The sequence below is a fragment of the Amblyraja radiata genome, chromosome 6 (genome assembly GCF_010909765.2).
Source record: "Amblyraja radiata isolate CabotCenter1 chromosome 6, sAmbRad1.1.pri, whole genome shotgun sequence".
NCBI classification, from domain to species: domain Eukaryota; kingdom Metazoa; phylum Chordata; class Chondrichthyes; order Rajiformes; family Rajidae; genus Amblyraja; species Amblyraja radiata.
This window is the reverse complement of record NC_045961.1, coordinates 49660889-49685024: the sequence shown is the minus strand read 5'-3', so window position 1 is coordinate 49685024 and position 24136 is coordinate 49660889.

The following is a 24136-nucleotide window of genomic DNA, read 5'->3' as shown; positions in this document are numbered from 1 at the left end:
CACATTGAGTTGTCTGATCTCAAAAATAATCGCGCTCAAATGCAGGAGTAGGACATCCCATGTCCAATCCATTGACCCATAGCCACCATTTTGTCGTTTATCAACCTTGCGAATCCCATTAACCTGCCTTCTCCCTTGAGGAATGATTCTGCACTCGGGCATTCCCAATGGGAAACTCCATTCTCAGCGAGTGCATTTTGCAAAATCATTGAAGCGCAGGCCGTGATTTTCCATCCATTAGTTTTAATGAATGGAAAATCACCGCCTGCATCTTTGTGATTTCCCAAGATGCATTCTCAACGAGCCTTGCCTTTCAGCTGGTGGTGCTGAACCACAAAATGAACCCTCAAACGTTTTAATAACCTCACTCCTCAATGAGTTGCCATGTTCCTCTGCACATCACAAATTCATTATTTCATACCTTTTCGGAGGATAATTAGGCCATTCGGCCCAACAAACGTCACTTGTCTGTCTTTTCCTCTCAACCTCATTCTCCTGTCTTCTCCCCATAACCCCCGACACCCGTGCATATTATTTTACATCCATAGGTTTCTGGGCTGCTGTATTTACAAGGATAGAGCCATCCCCTATTTTGTATGTCAATCCCATTCATTATTATAGACATCTCAACCAAATCGTTCCTTAAAAAGACACAAAGCACTGGAATAACTCAGCAGTCAGGCAGAATTCCACACAAGGAACTGCAGATGCTGCTTTACATAAAAAGACAATGTGCTGACCTGCTAAGTTTTGGTTTAGTTTAGGTTTCATTCAGGTTTTTAGGTAAATTGGCTTTGGTAATTGACTATGGGTGCGGACTGTACAGAGTTTGAAATTATCCCTAGAGTGTAGGATAGTGTATGGGGATCACTGGTAGGTGTGTACTCAGTGGGCCGACAGGTCTGTTTCCATGCTGTGTCTCTAACTGAACTAAACTTTAGAGATATAGCATGGAAACAGGCCCATTGGCCCACCGTGTCTGCACTGACCAGCGATCCCCATACACTAGCACTATCCTACACACCAGGGACAATTTACAACTCTACACACTGTACCCGTAGTCATTAACCAAAGCTAATTAGCCTACAAACCTGTAGGTCTTTGGAGTGTGGGTGCACCCCGAAAAAATCCACGCAGGTCACGGGGAGAATGTACAAACTCTGTACAAACAACACCCGTGATCAGGATTGAACCCGGATCTCTGGCGCTGTAAGGCAGCAGCTCTACCGTTGTGCTACTGTGCCGCCCATTAGTCACTCCAGCATTTCGTATCTTTTTTTGTGTTGCAGCATCTGCAGTTCCTTGCGCCTCCAAATCACTCTTTAACCTCTTTGCCTCCAAGAAAAACAATCAAAATGTACCCACTCACTTTCAACCAAGTCTGTCCTTCTGAGATTTATCCTGGTTAATGATCTATGCAATGCCGCTAAACTAGAATTAGATGAGGGTCCTGAACACTATATAGGCAAATAAGATCTTGAGGGGAATAGATAGGGTATATGCACAGTCTTTTACCCAGAGTTGGGCAATCAAACCAAAGGGCATAGGTTTAAGGTGAGAGGAGAAAGATTTAATAGAAACCTGAGGGCATCTTTTTCACAGAGGGTAGTGGACATATGAAATGAACTGGCAGAAGAGGTAGTTAAGGCAGGCCCTATCATAAAATTTAAATTACATTTGGACAGGTACATGGATAGGATAAGTTTAGAAGGATATGGGCCAAACACAGGTAGGTGGAACTAATGTAGATGGGACATGTTGGTCAGTGTAGGCTGAAGGACCTATTTCCATGCTGTATGGCTCTATGACTCTTTGACTTGCACTGAGCTGAGACAAAAGCCCAAGTCAATGAACATAGCCAAAATCAAATAAAAGGGTTTGAAAATTTTCACCACATACAGATCATTGTTATATTACCATTCATCATTCTCACTTCATCTATAAATCTTGCCTTAATCTAGAAACAGATGTTGGCTACATTTAGTTCCTGTGTATAGCCAGTTGAAGTAAGCTAATACCAGTGCTCTGAAAAACATACCAGACACATTCTGCCAACAATTGCAAAAGAACTAACTCTAAGTTTGAAACATGACTGGTTGTTATTCCACCTTGTGGATTAACTGGAATTACATTTTCATTAAATGACACAACCAGAATACAGAGGCCAAGTCAATGGAATACCAAAAATGTGTTATACAGTAAACCTTTGTTATGACAGACCTCTTTATAACGGATTTTGGTTATAGCAGACTGTCTAAGAACACAGGCTGCTAGTTACATTTCCGAGGATATTGAAATTGAAAAGGCATTGAAATTGACAAGCGATCCCTTCAATGGCCACTTACCTCTATTAAACAATGTTACAAACAGCCTTTAATATTTTTAGCTTGCAGTAACAAAAATAAATTTTCAGCTGTTAAAAAGGACTTGGTATTTGAAAACAACTCATTGTTTCAGAGTAACTGCTCGGTGGTTGGAATGAAACCTTTTCTCGGTTATGGTGGACAATTGACTATAACGGACACCATGGTCCATTATAATGAGGGGTTACAGTAGTCTCTGTCTAGGATATTGTAACATATTAAACAATGATCAACCCAATATAAGGAGCAGCTTAGCTGGCTTTGAGAGTCTGGAGTGTCTGTCTCAGGAGCATAACGCCCAGCATAAATAGTGGAAGGATCACCTCACTTGCCAACCCACCCTCAGCCCATCTCATCAAGCATCTCTACTACCATCCTTGGCATCAACTCTGACCTCCTCGAATCCACAAAACTGGAGTGGAAGCAGAAGTGTATGTTTTGCAGTGCGTACATTCAACACTGCCAAACACAGTGACAGGAGTGGAGGGACTGGATGTCAATGGTCCTATCACCAACTAGAGAGCATTCCGACCTACCATCTAACTCATTGGAGACCCTCGGACTATGTTTAATTCGACTTAACTGGACTTTATCTTGCACTAAACATTATTCCCCTTTATCGGTACACTGTGGATGGCTTAATGGAAATCATGCCTAGTCTTTCTGCTGACTGGATAGCACGCAACATAGAGCTTTACACAGTAACTTGGTACACATAACAATAAACTAAACTAAATTAAACCAAGCATTTTGGATGTTGTTGGAACTATTTCTACAGCAAAGTAGAGTTTTCTGTATAAGAGTCTCCTGTTCAGTCTTCCCTTTTCAGAGATGGCCATCGACTGGTATTCGAGTAAATGTAAAGGTTGTTTACCCTTTGTCAGCCACTGTCTAAAATTCGCCTCAGTTCTGCTGCTGATGAGAATTCATTACCAAAGTTGCCCAGTTCTGACCTTCTGTTGGAGGGAAGGTCATTTATGAAAATGACTGGGCCATGGAACCTGCCATGAGGAGGCCCCATGGCAAAACCCTGGAACTGAACTGGTGACAGCACAGTGGCACCTAAACAAAATGTTGTGATTACTTACCAGTACTTACTCTAGAGTTTGAGTTATAAAGGTTGGGCTGGTTAGCACTTTAGATTCAGATTCACATTTATTGTCACATGCACCAATTAAAGGTACAGTGATATTTGAGTTACCGTGCAGCCATACAATTAAAAGAACACAACACAATTAAAAAGAACGATAGAACTTAACATAACATCCACCATGTGATCACGGTGATGGAAGGCAATAACGTTCAGTCAGTCTTCCTCCTTTTGTTCACCCGTGTTTGGGGCCTTGACCCTCTGCAGTCGCCACTACAGACGGCCCGATGTACAAGCCCTCTCGTCGGGATGATCGAAGCACCGACGTCGGGACGGATGGAACACACTTCGCGGCTTGGAGTGCCCGAATCGGCCACTTTCTTACCGGAGACCGTTGTTTCTCCATGTTATAGGCCGCAGGCAGGCCAGCGGTCTGAGCTCTTCTCGGGCGATCCCCGGCAAGGGATCCCTGGCTCCGGGATGGTAAAAGTCCGCTCCACGCTTGCTGCCAGAAGCTCCGCAGGCCGCGGCTTCACGATGTTAAAGTCAACAGACCGGCGGTCGGAGCCTTTCTTCTGCCTCCACGATGGAAGTCCGCGCCGCACCTGCTGTTGAAGCTCTGGACCGGTCTCCGGGAAACGCCGCACCAATCCAAATTGTTAGGCCACGAGGGAGGGAGAAAATGCAACTAGGAGAAAAGTCACATCTCCCTCAAGGTAAGTGACTGGGAACGGTTTCCCCCTCCCCCACTTCCCCCACCACCCCCACATACAAACATACCGAGAGACATTAACACATACATTTAGACATATTAAAAAACACAAAAAAAGTCAAAATGACAGACAAACTGCTGGCGAGGCTGCCACGCGCAGCCACTTTATTCCTTGGAACACAGGATGCTGAAAAGTGTTCTTGGAGAAGTGTATAAAACCATGAAGGGAATAGATAGAGTAAATGAAGAGAGTCTTTTACCCAGGGTAGGTAAACCAGAGGACACAGGTTTAAGGTGAGAGGGGCAAGATTTAATAGAAATCTGAGGAGCAACTTTTTCACTCAGAGTGTGGTGGGTATATGGAACGAGCAGCCAGAGGAGCTAGTTGAGGTAGGTATAATAGCAACATTATTAGTTTTGTTTAGTTTAGTTTAGAGATACAGCGCGGAAACAGGCCCTTCGGCCCACCGAGTCCACACCGACCAGCAATCACCCCATACACGAGCACTATTCTACACACGAGGGACAGTTTTGAATTTTATTGAAGCCAAATAACCTACAAAGCTGTATGTCTTTGAAGTGTGGGAGATAATCGGAGCACCCGGAGAAAACCTACGCAGGTCACAGGGAGAACGTACAAACTCCATACAGACAGCACCGTGGTCAGGATCGAACCAGAGTGTCTGGTGTTGTAAGGCAGCAATTATACAGCTGCACCACCGTGCCGCTCCACGGGATACTTAGGACACTTAACACTGGACACTGGACACAAATGTCACTGTCAATGATACTTTATTGTCCCGTACCTAGGTACCGGCTGCATGACTATACATGTATCTACCTCATTAGATACCCTCGGACTACCTTTGATTGGATTTTACTGGCTTTATCTTGGACTAAACGTTATTCCCTTTATTATGTATCTGTACACTGTGGATGGCTCGATTGTAATCATGTATTGTCTTTCCGCTTACTGGCTAGCACGCAACAAAGGCTTTTCACTGTACCTTGGTACATGTGACAATAAACTAAACTCAACTAAACCCAACTAACTATGACTTTAAAATGTGAATTTCACTTTGAGTAACAACCTGCAATAACTTCATCATGGGCCACCATAGGGGAATACGCAGCATTTTGGGGACCCAATCTGCTATTCAAGAGCTCCGACTGCTATCTCATTTGCTGATACTGTTCAACTAGAGAGGCAGCTCCTGGCTCAAGTCCCTGTAACACGATGGGTGGTGCAGTGGCTCCCTGCTAATCCAGCTCTTGCTTTTATTCACTGCGTTGGGTTTGACAGTCATTCAAATAATGAATTCTGTCGCTTCCTCTGCAGGGAAGCAGGAGAGATGCTTTACAGAATGTCATTCTGCATTTTAAAACTTAATGACACACAAGCAAACAGTTTTGAACAACCCCCAAGGGTGAATATATATGTGTTATGAGTATAATTAAAGCTAGTGGGTTTCTCCAGGGTGGTCGCTCGTGTTCATTTAGTTCAGAGATTCAGTGGAGTGGACGTAGTGGAATGACACCAACCAAGGGGAGGGCATCTGCTTCCTTGCACTGGCATTGGTGTTTGCAGCGTGTGGGAGACACAGTAACAAAAATAGCAATATTCTCCAGGGTGACTGCAACGTTACTTCAACATGCAATGAGGCTAATGCAAGCAGAGAGCTATTGGCTCAATGCGACAATTGGAGCAATGTGGCCCATCAACTTAGAATACCCACAAACAGATGATTAAAATGTCTTTAATAATCACAAAGTGACATATATAAAATAAAACGTAGTTCTATTACGCTCGGACTGCCAAGGCTTATTTTATCTCCCGGTTGCTAACCATTTTAACTCCCCTTCCCATTCCCAGAGAGGAAGGGGGGGGGGGAGAGAGAGAGAGAGAGAGAGAGGGGGAGGGGAGAGGGAGGGGAGAGGGGAGGGGAAGGGAGGGGTAGGAGGAGAAGAGTGGCGAGTCTGGAGTGGTGAGAGTTTGGGAGAGTCCGTCGGATTACCGGCTTATTTGTTGTCTCGTTTTCTGGTTCTCTCTTCGCTTCGCTTCTCTTCTCTCTCTCTCTCGTCTAGCTCTCTATCTCTCTCTTCCGCTCTCTTCTCTCTCTGCTCTCTTCTTCGTCTCGCTCTCTCTCTCTCTCTCTCTCTCTCTCTCTATCTGCGCTCTCTTCTAGAGAGCGCGAACTAAATTTTGGAATCACCTTAAATCTAGCCCCCCAGATACCCTCCAGTTTAAAAGCCCTTCAACACCAAGAGGGGAGCCCAGAAAAGAGTTCCCTGTGTCAGTTGGTACTGAGACAAACTACCCCTATTCAGTTAAATCCAATCCAGTTAAATCCTGACCGGCCTCAGATCAATACTGAACCCCAATCACCAATTAAAGTGAACCAAATTATAAAACAATGTAAAGAAACGTATTGTGTAGCAATCAATAAAGGGCTTTAGGCCTATTGCGAGTTTATGTACAGGGACATATCTATCCATGCATTGTATACTTGTATTTATACTTATGCATTTTAAATATGTATGTCATGTTTTATACTTTGGCATATAACAATGTCTTTTTATCAAGCCAATAAAGTTTTTAAATTGAAAATTGAAAAAAAAAAGAGAGAGAGAGAGAGAGAGTCCAGCATTTTTGTCTACCTCAAAACGTCATTAATTCCGGGAATGCCGAGAAAGCTAGGGAGAGACGAGATGGGGAGTGGGAGAGAGAGCGCGAGAGAGAGCGAGGGAGAGAGAGAGCGAAAGACAGAGACACAACGTGGGTCGGTAGGTAAATTGAATGACTAGCCTGCACACCAAGAAGCTCACCAAGAAGAAGCCCTCAATCATGATGGTGAGTTTTAAGAAATTCTCAATGTGTAATCAATGCATCGATCTATATTCCTCAGTAAATATAATTGTGTTTTGATCTATTAATGACGCCGCGTGAATTGTATTCAAAGGAACGCAGCGTCATTAATACTTGTTCAAAACACAATTACATTTACTGAGGAATGTGGATCGATGCATTGATGATACATTGTATAACTGCTTGTTAACTACTAGCTGTTAACATGTGCTACAGTAATAGTTAACATATCGTTTGTGTCTGATGGCCGTGCAGCGGTTGTTACCAATGGTCGTTTTGTAAAATATGTTTTTTTTAAATCTTTATTTAACAAAGCGAATTTGTATTTCCTTACGAAATACGGAAAATTAACGTGGGGCCCCCCCCTTAGGCGCGGGGCCCAATTGGGAGAAATCGGTCAAATCGGCTTAAGGCCGACCTTGAATTGTTGTGTTATGCTACTCATATTTCCTGAATTGTTTGTCTCTCTCTCTCATTTTCTTATTCCCCTTCTGCCACTTGCCTGTAGTCCGTTCATCCACTGCCCTCTATCATTCAGTATCATCTTCATTAACAGACATGATCTCTCTTGCTTTGGTCGGCACAGTCGTCACCTTCATATACGCCACCAACAACTTGGAACATGTATATTTTATAACATTACCTAGTTCTGATTAAAGCTAATTAATATGAAATATTACCACCAGAGGCAGAAGGAACTGCACATACTGGTTTAACAAAAAAAAACACCACAAAAAGCTGGAGTAACTCAGCGGGTCAGGCAGCATCTCTGGACGACATGAATATGCAATGTTTTGGGTGGAGTCCCTTCTTCAAATGTTCTCTCTACTTCCTTCCCCACAGATACTATCTGACCAACTGTCTATTTCCAGCATTGTCTGTTTTATGTTTTATGTTTTTATTTCAGCACAGAAACAGGCTCTTCAGCCCAATTTGTCCATGCCGATCAAGGTGCCCAATCTAAGCCCCATCTACCCGTGTTTGGTCCTTATCCCTCCAATCCTTTGTTATTCACGTACTTGTCCAACTGTCTTTTAAATGTTGAAGCAAAGAACTGAAAATGCTGGTTTGCACAAAAGAACACAAATTGTGGAATAACTCAGTCGGTCAGGCAGCATCTCTGGAGAACATGGATAGATGATAGGTTTTGGATTCTGACCTGAAATGTCAGCTATGCATGTTCTCCAGAGATGCTGCCTGATCCACTGAGTTGCTCCAGCACTTTGAGTCTTTTAAATATTGATATAGTACCTGGCTCAACTACCTCCTCTGGCAGCCTGTTCCATATACCCACCACTCTCTGAGTGAAAAGGTTGTCCCTCAGGTTCCTATTAAATCCTTCCCCTCTCACCTTACACCTCTGTCCTTTGTTTTGTTATTGAGATTGCGTTAATAAAATCAGGATGAATTGTGTGGACCTGGGCTAGCTTGGGTTAATGGTGGTACTGGCACCTGTTTAGCCAAGCTATCCAATGTAGTACCCTGTATGTTACAGAGTATAATGTAGGAACAAGAGTTTATTTTTCATTAACGCACTGCAGCAAATAATGAGCAGCAGCTGGAAGTAACTTCATCAGGAGTTATGCCTCTGTTTGTTCCTCCCCCTTTCCTCTTCCCATCTCCAGCAAGTGTGACTCAGAAGGATAGTAACTTTTACACAAATTGACTTTAGACAGCTGCTGTTGGTTTGCACAAAATTAGAACCTTCTGTTTGAAGGCAGTCAAGATTTTTTTTCAAATTTGCCATTTTTTCAGTGCTGGCCCTGAAACTGAGATGGAAGATTTGTTTGATAGCATTTCTATGGAGTGCCTTGGGATATTTAATTTTGTTAAAGGCACTATATAAACGCACTGTATTATGAACTATGCACTACATTAAGGCAGTACATTAAATCCAAATGCTTCGCAGGTTTTCTGTGACCCAGATGTTGCCATGTGGCCAGCTGTTCGTGAGCGTGTCCTCGTGCCTGTACTTACTGCTCCCATTCCCCGCTCCCAGTCAGGCAGAGGATACAGAAGCTTGAAAACCTGTATCACCAGACCCGGGAATGGCTTCTTCCCCTCTACAATCCGGTTTCTGAACGGTCCTTCCATAAGCCAGGGAGCAGTCCAATTTTCCAACCAAACTCTGGAAATGTTGCGTTACCACGCTGAAAATACCGGAGTTGGCATGGTGGCACAGCAGTAGACCTGCTGCCTTACAGTGCCAGAGACCCAAGTTTGATACAAGTCCTCCCTGTGACCTGTGTGAGTTTCCTCCGGATGCTCCGGTTTCCTCCCACACTCCAAAGACGTGCAGGTTTGTACGTTACATGGCTTTGATAAAAATTGTAAATTGTGTGTAGGATAGTGCTAGTGTGATCACTGGTCAACGTGGACTCGGTGGGCCAAAGGGCCTGTTTCTGCACTGTATCTCTAAATTCGAAAATAAACTATTCAAGTGTATTTCTCTTCACTCGACCTTTTGTATTTGATAGATTGATTGATTGAAAGACCTAGCATGGAAACAGGCCTTTCACCGAGTTCAAGTCGACCATCGATCACCCGTTCACACGAGTTCTATGTTATTCCATTCTTTCATTCCTTCCCTGCACATTGGGGAGAAATATACAGACGCCAATTAACTTACAAATCAGCGCGTCTTTGGGAGCACCCAGTGGGAATCCATGTGTTCGCAGTTGGAACATGCAAACTCCACACAGACAGACAAGATTGAATCCAGGCAGTAATTTACCAGCTGCACCACTGTGCCACTTTAAATTAGCTCTCATTGCATCTTTATCTTTCTCTCCTATTTTAATACACTCCACAAAATCTACCCTTAATATATCTAAAGTGATCTGGTTCAATTTGACTCAGTAAAGATCATTGTGAAGCTATTTCTCAGCTGATAATGGCACTTAAATGCAAGTTATAGTTGTTTCTTTTTGTTAAATTCTGTTCAAACCTTTCTAGGCCATCAATATAAAGTGAGAGGGGGTAAGTTTATTGGGGATGTGCGCAACATTTTATACACAGTGAGTAGAGGGGGCCTGGAACGCATTGCCAAGGGTGGCAGTGGTGGCAGTGGTGGCAGATACAATAGTGACATTTAAGAAGCTTTTAGATAGGCACATAGAAGTGCAGGGAATAGAGGGATATGGACCATGTACAGGCAGATGAGATCAGTTTAGCTTTGCATCATGTTCGGCACAAATACTGTGAGCCGAAGGGCCCGTTCCTGTGCTATACTGTTCTAATATTATTTATTTATTTCGTTCAATTTAGAGATATATTGTGGAAGCAGGCCCTTCGACCCACCGAGTCTGCACCGACCAATGATCACCCCATACACTAGTTCTATCCTATAGTCTAGGGACAATTTACAGAGGTCAATTAATCTACAAACCTGCAAGTATTTGGAGTGTGGGAGGAAACTAGAGGAAACCCATGCAGTCACAGGGAGAACGCAAAAACTCTGTACAGACAGCACCCATAGTCAGGATCAAACACAGGTCTCTGGCGCTGGCAGGAAGCAACTCTACCGCTTCGCCACAGTGCCTCCCAGTCATTTAGTTGATGAATCGAGTGATATTCTAATTGGATTCTGCAGGGATCAGCCTCCTCCTCCAGATCCCTGATCGAGTGCACTGCCTGGCCACAGTTTCAGTTACTTAGACATGTCAGGCTTATGCAGAGAATGGGCCACAACACCCAGTAGCTAGTACAGCTTGCAGCTCCAGATGCATACAATGGTACGGCAGCAGTCCAAGAAAACATGAATAGACGCTCAGACCATCTGGGCCAATAATTACAGTGCAGGTAATTTCTGTCAGGCTGGCTGTCACGATATATGAAGAAACCAGGTGTGAAATATTCCTCCACTTCAGTGTTCCAATCTTACATCACTGCAAAGGAATTGTTAGCGTCTGAGAAATATTTTTTTTAATTTACATTTTTCTTCTTCCAAAGAGCTAACTTGCATTAGCCACAGATTGGTGGAAGATATTGTGGCGCTTACACAAGCTAGGGTGGTACAGTGGCACTGTAGTAGAGTCACTGCCTCCCATTGCCAGAGACCCAGTCGATCCTGACTACGGGTACTGTCGTACGGAGTTTGTATGATCTCTCAGTGACTGCGTGGGATTTCTCTGGGTGCATCGGTTTATTCCCAGATTCCAAAGACGTGCAGGTTTGTAGGTTAATTGGCTTCTGTAAAAATTATCCCTTGTGTGTAGGGTAGAACTAGTGTTCGGATGATCGTTGGTCAGCGTGGACTTGGTCGACCGAAGGGTCTGTTTCCACACTCTATCACTAAACTAAACGAAGCTCTTCAGTTAGATATGCTGGAGTAACTCAGCGGGTTGGGCAGCATATCTGGAGAACACGGATAAGTGACATTTTAGGTTGGGACCCTCCTTCACCCTTGTCCCTACATGCTAGTTAAAATATCTTTGTCTGAGCCTACATGCCAGTTTGGTCTGTAAAAACCACACACTGTAACCTTTGGACCACCTTATGCAGAAAGTCTTGGGTTCAATTCCTAGTTTATGCTGGGATGTTTATATAAACTTTGAACAAAAGTTTGTCCATTACAATCAATCAGGAAAGTAATACAAAGCAAAGAGCCTGCCAGTTTTTGATCATAATACTCTGTTTATAAGTTCATGTTATAGGAGTATAATAAGGCCATTCAGCCCATCAAGTCTACTCCGCCATTCAATCGTGGTTGATCTATCTTTCTCTAAACCCATTCTCCTGCCTTCTCCTCATAACTTTTGATGCCATCGTTAATCATGAATCTATCAATCACTGCCTTAAAAATATCCATTGACTTGGCCTCCACAGTTGTCTATGGCGATGAATTCCACAAATTCACCACCCTCTGGCTCTGGAAATTCCTCCTCATTTCCTTTCTAAAGGTACATCCTTTTATTCTGAGACTGTGCCCTCCGGTCCTAGACTCTCCCAACTAGTGGAAACATCCTCTCCATACCCACTCTATCCATACATTTAGTTATTCACTGTTCAGCATCTCTGGAGGACATGGACAGGTGATGTTTCGGGTCAGGACCCTTCCCCAGACTGATTGGAGTAGGGAAGGAGAAAGCTAGAAAAGAGGTGGATACAGGTGAAAGGGAGGTGGGGGTGGGGGAGGGGGGGGATTGGCAGATGGGTGGATAAAGGCTGGAAATGAATAGGAGACACATGGATGACCAAAGGGGATAAAAGGGAGACAAGCCAAAAGGGTGTCAGATAAGGAGAGGCGTGAAAGAGGAATGAAATGCAAAGCAAGACAGGGGGGGATATAGGTGGAAACTAACAGTTGTGGAGGGGGGATGTGGAAGGAGCAGGACAGGATAGTGGGAGAAATGTTGCTATGTATTCTACTGGCTTTCTCCATCTTGATAAGGAGCGGCACAGTGGCACAGCGGTAGAGTTGCTGCCTTACAGCGCCAGAGACCCGGGTTCCATCCTGACTACGGGTGTTGTCTGTCGAGGGGTTGTGCGTCCTCCTTGTGACCGCGTGGGTTTTCTCCAGATGCTCCGATTTCCCCCCACACTCCAACGACGTACAGATTTATAGGTTAACTGGCTTTGGAAAAATTATAAATTGCCCCTAGTGTGTAGGATAGTGCTAGTGTATCGGGTGGTCACTGGTCGGCACCGACTCGGTGGGCGGAAGTACTTGTTTCCGCACTGTTTCTCTAAAGTCTGTGGAATTCTCTGCCTCAGAGGGCGGTGGAGGCAGGTTCTCTGGATGCTTTCAAGAGAGAGCTAGATAGGGCTCTTAAAAATAGCGGAGTCAGGGGATATGGGGAGAAGGCAGGAACGAGGTACTGATTGGGGATGATCAGCCATGATCACATTGAATGGCGGTGCTGGCTCGAAGGGCCGAATGGCCTACTCCTGCACCTATTGTCTATTGTCTCTATCAGAAAGATAAACTTGAGGAATAGGCAAAGCAAAGCCCTAAACATAATTACATATCAGCCTACTATACATCACCGAAGAACTTCCTACAACCACAGATACTGTAACTGATCTAAGGGTTACGTGCCTGGCTAAAACTTCCTGGTGAAGAGCCTGCAGGGGAGTTGTTGCATGACTAACAGTCATATAGCTTTGTAAAAAGAATCTGGCATGTTTAATACAATTAAGTAAAAGTGATGACTTAAACAGGGTGAGTGAAAATAAATGTTGTCTGATGTCAACCAAGATCATTGCACGCAGCAAATTACTTTTTTTAAAGTAAAAAACAACTGGAAACTATTGTGGAAAAAAGCTTGGCTAAGTTACTTGACCAAAGTCCAATGGATCTGGAAGGGAATTACTGCAGTTTATTACACATTGAAATCAATTAAAAATCTTGAGTGTCTGCAGCAAATCCATATAGAAACTAACACAATAGTCTGGAGTAGCTCAGCAGGTCAGGCAGAAATCTGGTGAAAAGGAAGAAGGTGATGTTTCGGGTCGAGATACCTCTTCTTCTTACACCTGTCCAAATGTGCCAAACAGGCGCAAGTGGGACTAGTGTAGATGGGGCAAATTGGTCGGCATGGGCAAGTTGGGTGAAGGGCCTGTTTCCATGCAGCATAACTCTATGACTCAATGACTCTATGTAATTCAAGTGTAAATATTTGCAGAGTGAACTGAATCTGAAGATGGGCCCCAACCCAAAACATCGCCCATTTCCTTCCACAGATGCTGTTTGACCTTCTGAGTTCCTCCAGCACTTTGTGTTTTGCTCAGGATTCCAGCAGCTTCAATCTCTTGTGTCTCCAGCCTGTATGGAAGACTCTTTGCCCCACTGCCACTTCAATCTATTTTCAGCAGCATCGTGCATGAACCATGCGACCCCTTGAGATCCAAGTGTTTGCCGAGATGGCGTTCATACTGCTGCCAGGAATCTTTAACCACAGCAATAGCCATATCTAAAGGGCAAACTATGGAGAAGGACTTGGAGCTGCAGTGTCCCAGTTGAACAGAGGATTCGCTGACCACAAACACTGCAGGGAAACTGCCTGCCGTAAGGAATGGCAAAGGGCATGGGTGAAGATTGGTGCATTCTCTTTTTCACATTCAATACAAATTACTGAAGATACAAAGGATGGTGGGTGTGTGGAACGAGCTGCTGGAGCAGGTAGTTGAGACAGGTACTGTCATAATGTTTAAGAAACATTTAGACAGGTACATGGATAGGACAGGTTGAGAAGGTTATGGGCCAAACGCAGATAGGTGGGACTAGTGTAGATGGGACATGTTGGTCAGTGTGGGCAAGTTGGGCCGAAGGGCCTGCTTCCACACTGTATAACTCTATGACTCTATTTCTGAAAATAGGATGAATGCTGTTCATTAAATAAAAGGAAGGTTCAAATCCAAATGACAATAGTAGATCTCAGAAGAGCTACTCAAACCTGGCTACCCAAGTAGACTTTAGATTTTCACCTTTACTTAAAGTAGTGGAAGTAGGCCCTTCGGCCCACCAAGCCCGGGTCGACCAGTGACAGCGACCAGTACCAATACACTGGCACTATCCCACACACTAGGGACAATTTACAATTGTACTGAAGCCAATTAACGTACAAACATGTACGTCTTAGGAGCATCGGAGGAAACGCCACCCCGACGGGCCAAAATATGTCCCTCTATAGGTCACGGCTTGCTGGGTCTTGTGCCAACTTTCCAGGATATGGGAAATGGTTCACCTATCCCAGCCTCGCCTCAGGGATCTTTACTCTCAGAGGTGGGGAGCGTGCAACAGTTGAAGGTCGATGGAGGACTTTCTTGATCAATTACTTAATCCATTAACCAATCTGTTCAATCTATCTGACCTGCTACCAACTCAAGCTAGACCTCAATTAAAATGCCAAAATGTTAATAGCTGCACGTTCCAAAAACTTGAAAAAAAGCGCAATAAATTACATTTAAAGTTAAATTGACGTACAAATAAATAACTGAAAGATGGCATTATTTCTGCTCCAGTCACTCCCACCACGGTCCTGCTTCACATAGTTCCTGACTTTCACACTCCAATGGCCTCTCATGGCTCAGTGAGTGATCTTATCAGAGCCGCTTCCTGCTGAAACCGAGATACAAACTGAGGACAAATTTTATAGATTCACGCTTCATGCAATGGAAACATATATCAGGTACAAGAGATCTGAAAGATTTCCCCTTCAGTGTTCGGAAGTAAGCTCACAAAATTCACCAGCAAGTGGCAAAGTGAAGTAGAATGCACATCGAAACATTCAGTTCTGAAAGTTACCGTATGGTTCATTGAACTTCTCCAAAAAGGCACGACAGAACAACCAAGAGCCAAGCTGTGGATTTTGAGCTTGCGAAGAAAAGCCCAAATCCTGCAGAAAATCTGGAAGATTTAATACCAAATGTTGCGCTTTTTTCAAAAGATTTAGTTGAGTAAAAAGAACCTTAATATCCTTTCTCCACAATTAAATTTGAAGTGGTGGTGGAGGCAGATTAGATAGTAGCATTGACAAGACTTTTGGATAGGCACATGGATATGCAGGGAATTAAAGGAACAGCTTCTTTCTCTCTGTTATCAGGCTTCTGAATGGTCTTTCCTTTGTTGGGACAATCCCAACATTTGGTTAACAGTTAGACAGGTACATGGATAGGACAGATTTGGAAGGATATGGACCAAACACAGGCAGGTGGGACTAGTGTAGCTGGGGCATGTTGCCCGGTGTGGGTAAGTTGGGCCGAAAGGCCTGTTTCCACACTGCATCACTCTATGACTCTATGTCTCTAGGGTGCTGCCTGATTCACCTCTACCCCATTGCGAACATTGGACTTTCTCTATAGAACTGTTGCGTTACAATGCTGAGAACTACATTATGCACCCTAATCTTTCCCTTCTGTCTACCTATTGTACTTGAGTTTGGCTTGATTGTATTTATGAATAGTATTATCTGATTTTGATTGGAAAGCACACAAAATAAAGCATTTCAGTGTACCTTCATACACGTGACAATAATAAACCTGAATCTAAACAGATAGATTCTGCTGCCAAAACCTAATTTAAGAACTTTGATGGGCCAGCCTATAGCCTACAGAAGAAGACTGATGGGTACACACAACAAAATGTTCAATGCTAATCTGCATCAAAAAAATAAACCTGCTGATGCTAGAAATCTGAAACAAAATCATAACATTTTGGAAACTTCCAGCAGGTCAGGCATCTTGGGCAGCACGGTGGTTCAGCGATGGAGTTGCTGCCTCTGTAAGTTATTTGGGCAAATCCTCCAAAATTATGGAAGAAATTGAATAAGCACATGGATATCTTAAAAGACAAATTTGCTGGCTGCAACGAAAAAAAACCCCCCCCCAATACACATCAAGAATCAAACCCGTCTGGCCTGTGGACTTGGACATCACACAACGGTGTGAACAGGAAAGGCTGAGACGGAGATAACGAGATTCTCTTGGATACACAAAGGGAGGAACCAAGCCTCAGCAGACGGTGGTAAACAGGCCAGCACAAGCACAATCACCATCGGGGATGATAACGATCAGGCTGAGGGATCATGACATCAGCAAACCCCTTATCATCGGAAGCCTATTGTTCATGCCAGATCGAAACTGGGAAACATCAAAAGAACCCCTTTTATCCAGAGGACCACCTGGGGGTTTCAAAGGAAGCTCAGGTATAAAAGTCGAAGTCAAGCCAGAACTCTCTCTCTCTTCCTGCTCTTCCTGCTCTGCTGGACAGCTCGTGGGCCTGCATCGACTTCGCTGTGAGTATCCTGGTGACCTGGTGAATTTCCCGAAATAGGAGGTTGAGGGGAGAAAGGTCAAGGGGGAGTATGCTTGCAAGTAACTTGTGTTAAAGTAAGTTTTACGACGTGCCCGATAGTTTTCGTCCATAGTTTTAGTTTAAAGCATAAGTTTAGCCACGCATTGTGTAGTGTTGGTGAGATTCGATTTCTCATTGTTTAATAAAGCCTGTAAATTTTAGACTTGCTTTGAGTCCATCTTGGTTTCTGTTTTCTCTCATCGGCACACTCTGGTCAATTCAACCTTTTATCATATCCCACCATAATTCCGAGGTCTAGAACCTAGGGGAATCCTTTTGTGGAGTAAAGGGAAAAACAAAACCCCTACAGAATGGCGACCATGGCAGGACCTCGGTGGTTTGGGATATGTGATTTGTCAGAGGGGGTGAGAGAACGTAGCAAGATGGAGGAGAGAATCTCCTCTTATCTGTTTAAAAAGATCAATCTCACCAAACAATGGGTGATAGCACTGTTGAGAGCTGAGCAGCCCGCAGAAGCTGCAGCTCAATGGACGGAAAGCAAACTGTATAATAAAGGGCAGGAAAAGGCAGTTTGGCTAGCGTGCCTATCACAGCAGGTAGCCAATATGCAGAGACAGATAGATAGACTGGAAGAGCAACAGAGAGAAGCTAGGGCCAGCGCTGAAGAAAGCGCTAGAGAAGGGGAAGGGCTATCTGAGGAATGCAGTAAAGCCAGGCAGTGTATCTTGCAGGCGAGGGAGTCCCACAGAAATGCCCAGGAATTCCTCCAATGCCAGGTGGTAGAGGCAAAGGAGAGGGAAAGGAACGCCCAGGAACTCCTGGCTCAGAGTACACAGAAGTGCAGGGAGCTGGAGGGAAAGTTCCAGGATATACAAGCAGCATACAGGGTGGCCCGTAGCGAGCTAGGCGATAGTGATCACGGGCCTTGCCAGGCAAGGATAGCGCAGCTGGAGGAGACTCTGTCCAAGACTAGGGGACGGGTTCACCTGGTAGGACCAGGGGGGTCCCCCGGGGGCAGAGGGCTTCCCTCAGCAGATGATTCCCCAGGGGCAAAGGGGAATAGACCGCCTCCTGAGGCGCCGGGGATAGGTCCGGGTCGGCAGGTGGGGTTCGGGTTGTCCGGGGAGGGACAGGCCCAAGGAGGGGCGGGAGAGCACCCTCAGTTAGCGGCTTCCGCGCCATGTGTAGCACACCACGAGGTGGTGGGGTTACCGATCATGGTGGGAGAGCTGGGGGTAAAGGGGCAACAGCCCAGAGTAGGGCAGATGTGCCCGGCGCGGCAAAGGAAATATGGTCCCCCGGTAGGGCAGGCAGATAGGGGGCCCATAGAGAGTGATATCATCATTCCCCATGGGGCACATGTGCTGAGGGGGATGGTGGCTCAGGTTCCCAAGTTAACCAGGGCAGGAGACCCGTCATTGCATTTTATGGAGGTGCAGCAGGCAGCCGAAATAAACGATTGCGATGAGGTAGAACGGGTAAAGCTGCTACTGATGACCCTGGATTCATACCTATGCAAGGCAGTGACCTCCAGGGAAGGGGGAAGACCTGAAACATGGGTAGCGGCACAGACAGCGGTTCTGGAGGCCATGGGGTTGAATCAGGGTAGTCCTTTCACCAGGGTGGGGGAGACGGAGCAGCAGGTAGCTGAGTCCCCGGACATGTTCGCAGACAGGCTGTGGGCAGTGTATGAGGGAGCGTGTGGGATGCCTTTAGATAGGCAGAATTTAGATGGGAGAACAGCTCACTGGCTGAAGACTCTGGTGGCGAATTGCCTCCCGCGAGTTAGGGCAAGGGCCGAGCACTGGTTCGACCCAGCTGACCCAAACCTTAACGAGGCGGAGGTGATCAGGAAGCTCACCCTTGCGTACCGCAATGGAGAGAGAAGTGAGGAGAAGCCCTTCAAGGGCAAGGTGCACGAAATAGTACCGGCACCCCCCAAAAGGAGGCAGTGGAAACAGGAAGGCAGCCAGACCTCTTCCGAGATGAGGCTGGTGTGCTATGGGTGTGGGAAGCCCGGGCATTACAAGAGGGAGTGCAGAAACCCAAGTAGAGCAGTGGGGGATAGGACCCCGGTAACGGCCAACCCAGCCCCGGAGGTAACAATAGATGTAAGAGATCTAATTACCTATTTGCAGTCAAAGGCGGGAGGATCCGGACAGGTAGCCATGGCAACAGGCCAGGGCACGCCCATATCCGCACCCCCGGCACCTTTATGACTTCCAGCGAAACAGCCCACATTCCTATGCCCATTAGAGTATGGCCCATGTGGGAGACCCTGGGTCAAGATGGAGGTCCAGGATGTGGTCGGGAGTTACCTGCTGGACACAGGTGCTTCCAGTACTATTGTCCACATGGACAATCCCCGTACATCCCCTCTATCTAGTGGGGTACCCTATAGTCTTGTCGGTTTTACGGGAAATGAGAAGACGGGGTTTTTCTCTGTTCCCTTGTCCATTCAATTAGGAGCACTCCAGGCGCAGTGGAAATGCGTCCTGATGAGTTGGGAGCAGGAGGGAAAGGGGATACTAGGCGCCGACTTTATAGTGGCCCACCAGGTCCTGGTGGACCTGAGGAACCACTGTTTGTGGGGCATAGCAGGAGAAGGGGCTGAGAGAGAGAAGGAGTTAATGGTCATCGAGAGGGCATCAGAGAGAGGGGCTCTGTGTGTCGTGAAGCCCAGAGAGGGGTACGATCTAGAGGTCCTAGTGAGGCAGACCCCGACAGAGTATCGAGGCCATGTTAAGCGAAATTTGGCCGCATTCGCTACTCACAAGCACGACTGTGGAAGGGTCACAGGAACAGAGGTCAGGATAGACGGGGATCCCATGTCCCGACCGCAGAAACAGTATAGTTTTCCCCGAGAAGCGGAGGCTGACTTAGAAGTCGCCTTGAGTTCACTGGTTAAGCAAAGCGTTTTGAGGCCCATAGCCACCCACGTGAACTCACCGCTCTGGCCTGTACGGAAGCCAGACAATTCCTGGAGGGCCACGGTAGATTATAGGGTCCTGAATAAGAATATTCCGGCTTGCGCACCAACTGTGGCAGCTGTAGCAGACCTATTAGCAGAAATTCCAGCGTCTGCATCTGTATTTACGGTGCTAGACATCTCGAACGGTTTCTGGTCTATCCCAGTCAGGAAGGAAGACCAGTACAAATTTGCTTTTACATTCAAGGGGCAGCAGTACACGTGGAACTGTCTTCCCCAAGGGTTCCACAATAGCCCCAGCATTTTCCACCAATGTATGGCGGAATGTTTAAAGGAATTTAGTGAGCCCCACAAGATCGTCCAGTATGTGGACGATATTTTGCTATTCACAGACACCAGTGAGGAACATGGGCCCCTAGTAAATGAACTGCTGAAGCTGCTCTGTAAGAGCGGTTTAAAAATAAACCCCAAGAAGGCACAGATAGGGTTACAAGAGGTAAAGTTCTTGGGACTGACCCTTAGGGCCGGAGAAAGGGGTATCGATACAGCAAGAAGGCAGGCAGTGCAGGAACTCCCAGTCCCAATGGACGTGGGGGGGGTAAGATCATTTCTGGGAGTCACGGGCTACTGCCGAGACTTTATAGAGGACTATGCCGCGACCGCAACACCTCTGCACCGGCTGCTACGCAAAGGGGTAGAGTGGGAGTGGGATGAGCAGTGCGAGTCGGCATTCGTCCATTTGAAGCGGGACCTGCAAAAGGCCCCAGCTCTGGGAGCCATTGACTACAGGGAGGAATTTTTCCTGGAGGTAGCCGCAAGCAGCGATGGCCTGAGCGCAGTGCTCCTCCAGGAACGGCACGGCAAGTTAAGGCCAGTGGTGTATTCCTCCAGAGTCCTCACAGAGGTAGAAAGGTCCTATTCAAACTGTGAGCGGCACCTGCTAGCCACATACTGGGCAGTGAAGAAGGTACAGGTCTTCATAAGAATGTCCCCCATAACCCTCCTGACCCACCATACCCCAACCCAGATGCTGCTGGACGGTCGGATTAAGGATGGGACCGTTAGCAGTGCGAGGATCACTCGCTGGACCCTTCTCCTTTCCCAAATGGCCTTACGGGTTGAGAGGCTATGTGAGCCCAAGCTCGCAGCCAATTTGGTGTACCCAGGGGAGCCACACCATTGCTCGGTGGAAGGGGTATGGGAGGTGGACTTTGGGCTTAGAGCAGGGTTACATCCCACGGGTAGGGAAATATACGTGGACGGGTCCAGTTTCGTGTCCGAGGGCATACGGCTCACGGGCTGTGGGATCTGGGACCCCGAGGCAGAGATAGCCCTAGCTCTTAAACTCCCACATACGTTAAGCGCCCAGCAGGCAGAGCTGGCGGCGGTAATGTACGTGGTGACCCATCCCAAGCGTTTCCCCACTCCATACACCATATGTTCAGACAGCATGTTCACATGCAATTCCTGCACGGAATATTTGGCCATCTGGTCCCGCCGAGGGTACACCTCATCAGACGGGAAGCCCCTGACCACTAAACCACTATTAGAGAGGATTGTAGCAGCCGTAGGGAAGGGCGGGGATAGATATATCCATAAGGTGAAGGCCCATTCCAAAACGGAGCCACGGGGAAAGGGAAATCAGAGGGCGGATGGCTTGGCCAGGGAAGGAGCCAGGAGTGGGAAAGCATGGGACCCCTATCAGGAAGGACAGGTAGCTGCAGCCAGGGAGCAGCCTCGTGAAAAGGAGAGTGCGGGAGTGGTTTTGGCTCCGGACCTGACCACGGTCCAGGCACAAGACCCTATTTTAAAGGCTGCCTCAGCAGCCATTTGCAGGCAGGAGAAAACAGAGGGACCGTATGGGGGTAAAGACATGTCAGTGAAGGAAGGCATGTTATTCAAGGGAGATAAGTGGGTAGTGCCTTCCCTGTACAGAAGGGAATTTTTAAAACTAGCCCATGAGGGTCCAGGGGCAGGTCACCCTGGGCCAGAGACCACATGGCAGCGAGTAGAGATGGCAGGATGGTGGCCAGGGCTCAGGGAAGATGTTCGCGACTTTTGTGCAAGCTGTCTGGTTTGCGCAGCAAACAACCCAGACCCCCAGAAAAGGAAGGTTTCCATGGGACACATCGGGAGGGTGGAGGGGCCATGGCAGTCGATTCAAATCGACTACATCGGACCCCTTCCAACCGCTCAAGGGGGTTACAAGTACTGCTTAGTCCTTGTGGATGTGTTCTCAAAATGGGTAGAGGCCTTCCCTTGCAGAGCAGCCACCGCTATGGGTACGGCAAAAATCCTGGTTAGGGAGGTGTTCACCAGGTGGGGACTCCCACAGTTCGTGGAGTCAGATCAGGGGAGCCATTTCACGGGACAGGTCATGCAGTCCACCCTTAGAATACTGGGCATCAAGGCCAAGTGGCATGTGGCCTACCACCCCCAGTCCTCAGGTCCGGTAGAGCGGTTGAACCGGACAATAAAGGAAAGGATAAGGAAGGAAACAGGGGACTCACCCAACCGGTGGGTGGAGGTTTTACCCCTGGTCCTTATGGGGATTCGGGCCAGCCAGTCCAGGAGTACGGGGTACTCTCCCCATGAGCTTATGACGGGTCGGGTCATGAGAACGCCAATGCACATTATGGTCCCAGCCCTAACAGAGGGACAGCTCAGGGAAGTGAACCGGGACAAGTTTGCCAAGAGGCTATTTGAACAACTTAGACAGGTTCACTGGCAGGCAGCCAGAAACATGGGGGCCCAGCACCAAAGAAACAAGCTACTGCTGGAGCCTCGCAGGCATTGCGAGTGGGCAGTGGGAGACCAGGTAATGGTCAGGAGATATGCTAGGGTAGGGGTGTTTGAACCCTTGTATGCGGGCCCATACAACATAGTGGACAAAGCCAGTCCCATGGTGTATGCCATTCAGCTTCCCCGTAGAGTCAAATGGTTCCACATCAACCAGTGTAAATTGTTTGACCCCACAAGGGCAGGGAAAAGTAAGAAAGGGGTACATGTCAGAGAACAGGATCAGGAACAGACCCGGGTTGATGTAGAAACCGTAGGGGAGCCAGGTGAGTCCACAGGTAGTCAGCCTGAAGTAGCCGGCTGTGTTCCAGGGCGAGGACTGGAAGCAGCGGAGAAGGAGGCTGACTCCAGCCCTCCGCAGGCAGGTACCGTAGACTGCCTAAGAGAGGCAGAACTAGCAGAAGCAGAGGAGATGGAGGTATCACCTCTGGTGTGGGAACCCCCGGTCAGACGTAGGAGTGACAGGGTCCCTAAACCCCCAGTAAGGTGGTCCCCATCCCTAATTAAACCTAGGGCTGGGGCCGGCCACAGGAGGGCCGGGAAGGAGAGTGGCCGAAACAGGGCACTACGGAGTGCGGCTGGAGGGAGCCCAGTCTCCACAGGGAACGTAGGGGTAACTCAAAACCCCATAGTGCAAAGGGAGGTGAGGGGCAGTCAGGCCCCTCGACAGGATGAGTTCTGGCCTGCACGGGAGGGCCCACCAGAGGGGTGGCCCCAGCGTGACGGGGACCAGTTATGAGTTGGCCACCCGGAGACGGGTGGCGTTGTATATAGCATTGGTTTGTGTGTAAGTAGATGTAGTGTTTGGTAATTAGATATAAGGTTTTGTAAATTGTACAGGGGAGTACAGGGACAGACAGTACGGGATCGAAGGGATGTACTGTGGAAAGGTAGACCACAACAGACAAATCAAAACCCCAAATGCCATTTTAGGCGGATAGCTTTGTGGAGGCAAGGAGGCGTTTTGCTTTGTTTTCCAGATAAGTAGCCCCGCCGTATGGATGATGGCAACGATGTGCCTCCGGATGTGCGCGGCGCGTCGCGGGGTCACGGAGGAGTCCATCGGATTTGACTGAAGTGCGGTTACCCGCATGGTGACCCGCGAGACGGAATTAAAAGACATGTTCCAGAAATTCCACAACCTGGATTTTGGGGACATAGACATAGAAGAGATGTACCGCGGGGGAGGGGATTTCACTTTGGGGTCCGGTAGGCAAAGACGAGGGGTGGTTAATGACGGGTTTACAGCATTTAACACGGGGACATCTATTATTAATAGCATGGACAACGTAGAACTGGCCTTGCAGATCAATCAGTTGAAGGGCCAGTTAAGAAAGGTTCTGGGGGAGGAAAATGCGGTGGTAGGATCGGGACTGCACGAAGAGGTGGCAATGACTCTACATCTAAAAGAAATCATAGCACAATTGGAGACACATGCAAAAACGATAAACGCTTTGATTAAAGAGGACCGGAATGCGTCCGATCAGGCTGCACAGAATGAGGTGTGTGGGCTGTATGGTGCGTGGTTGTTGGGGGAGGGGAGGAGCAACCTGGAAGACCTGAGGCAAGGTCGGGTCCCCTCCTGGATAAGCAACCAGCACCTAGCAGCGCTACACCCTT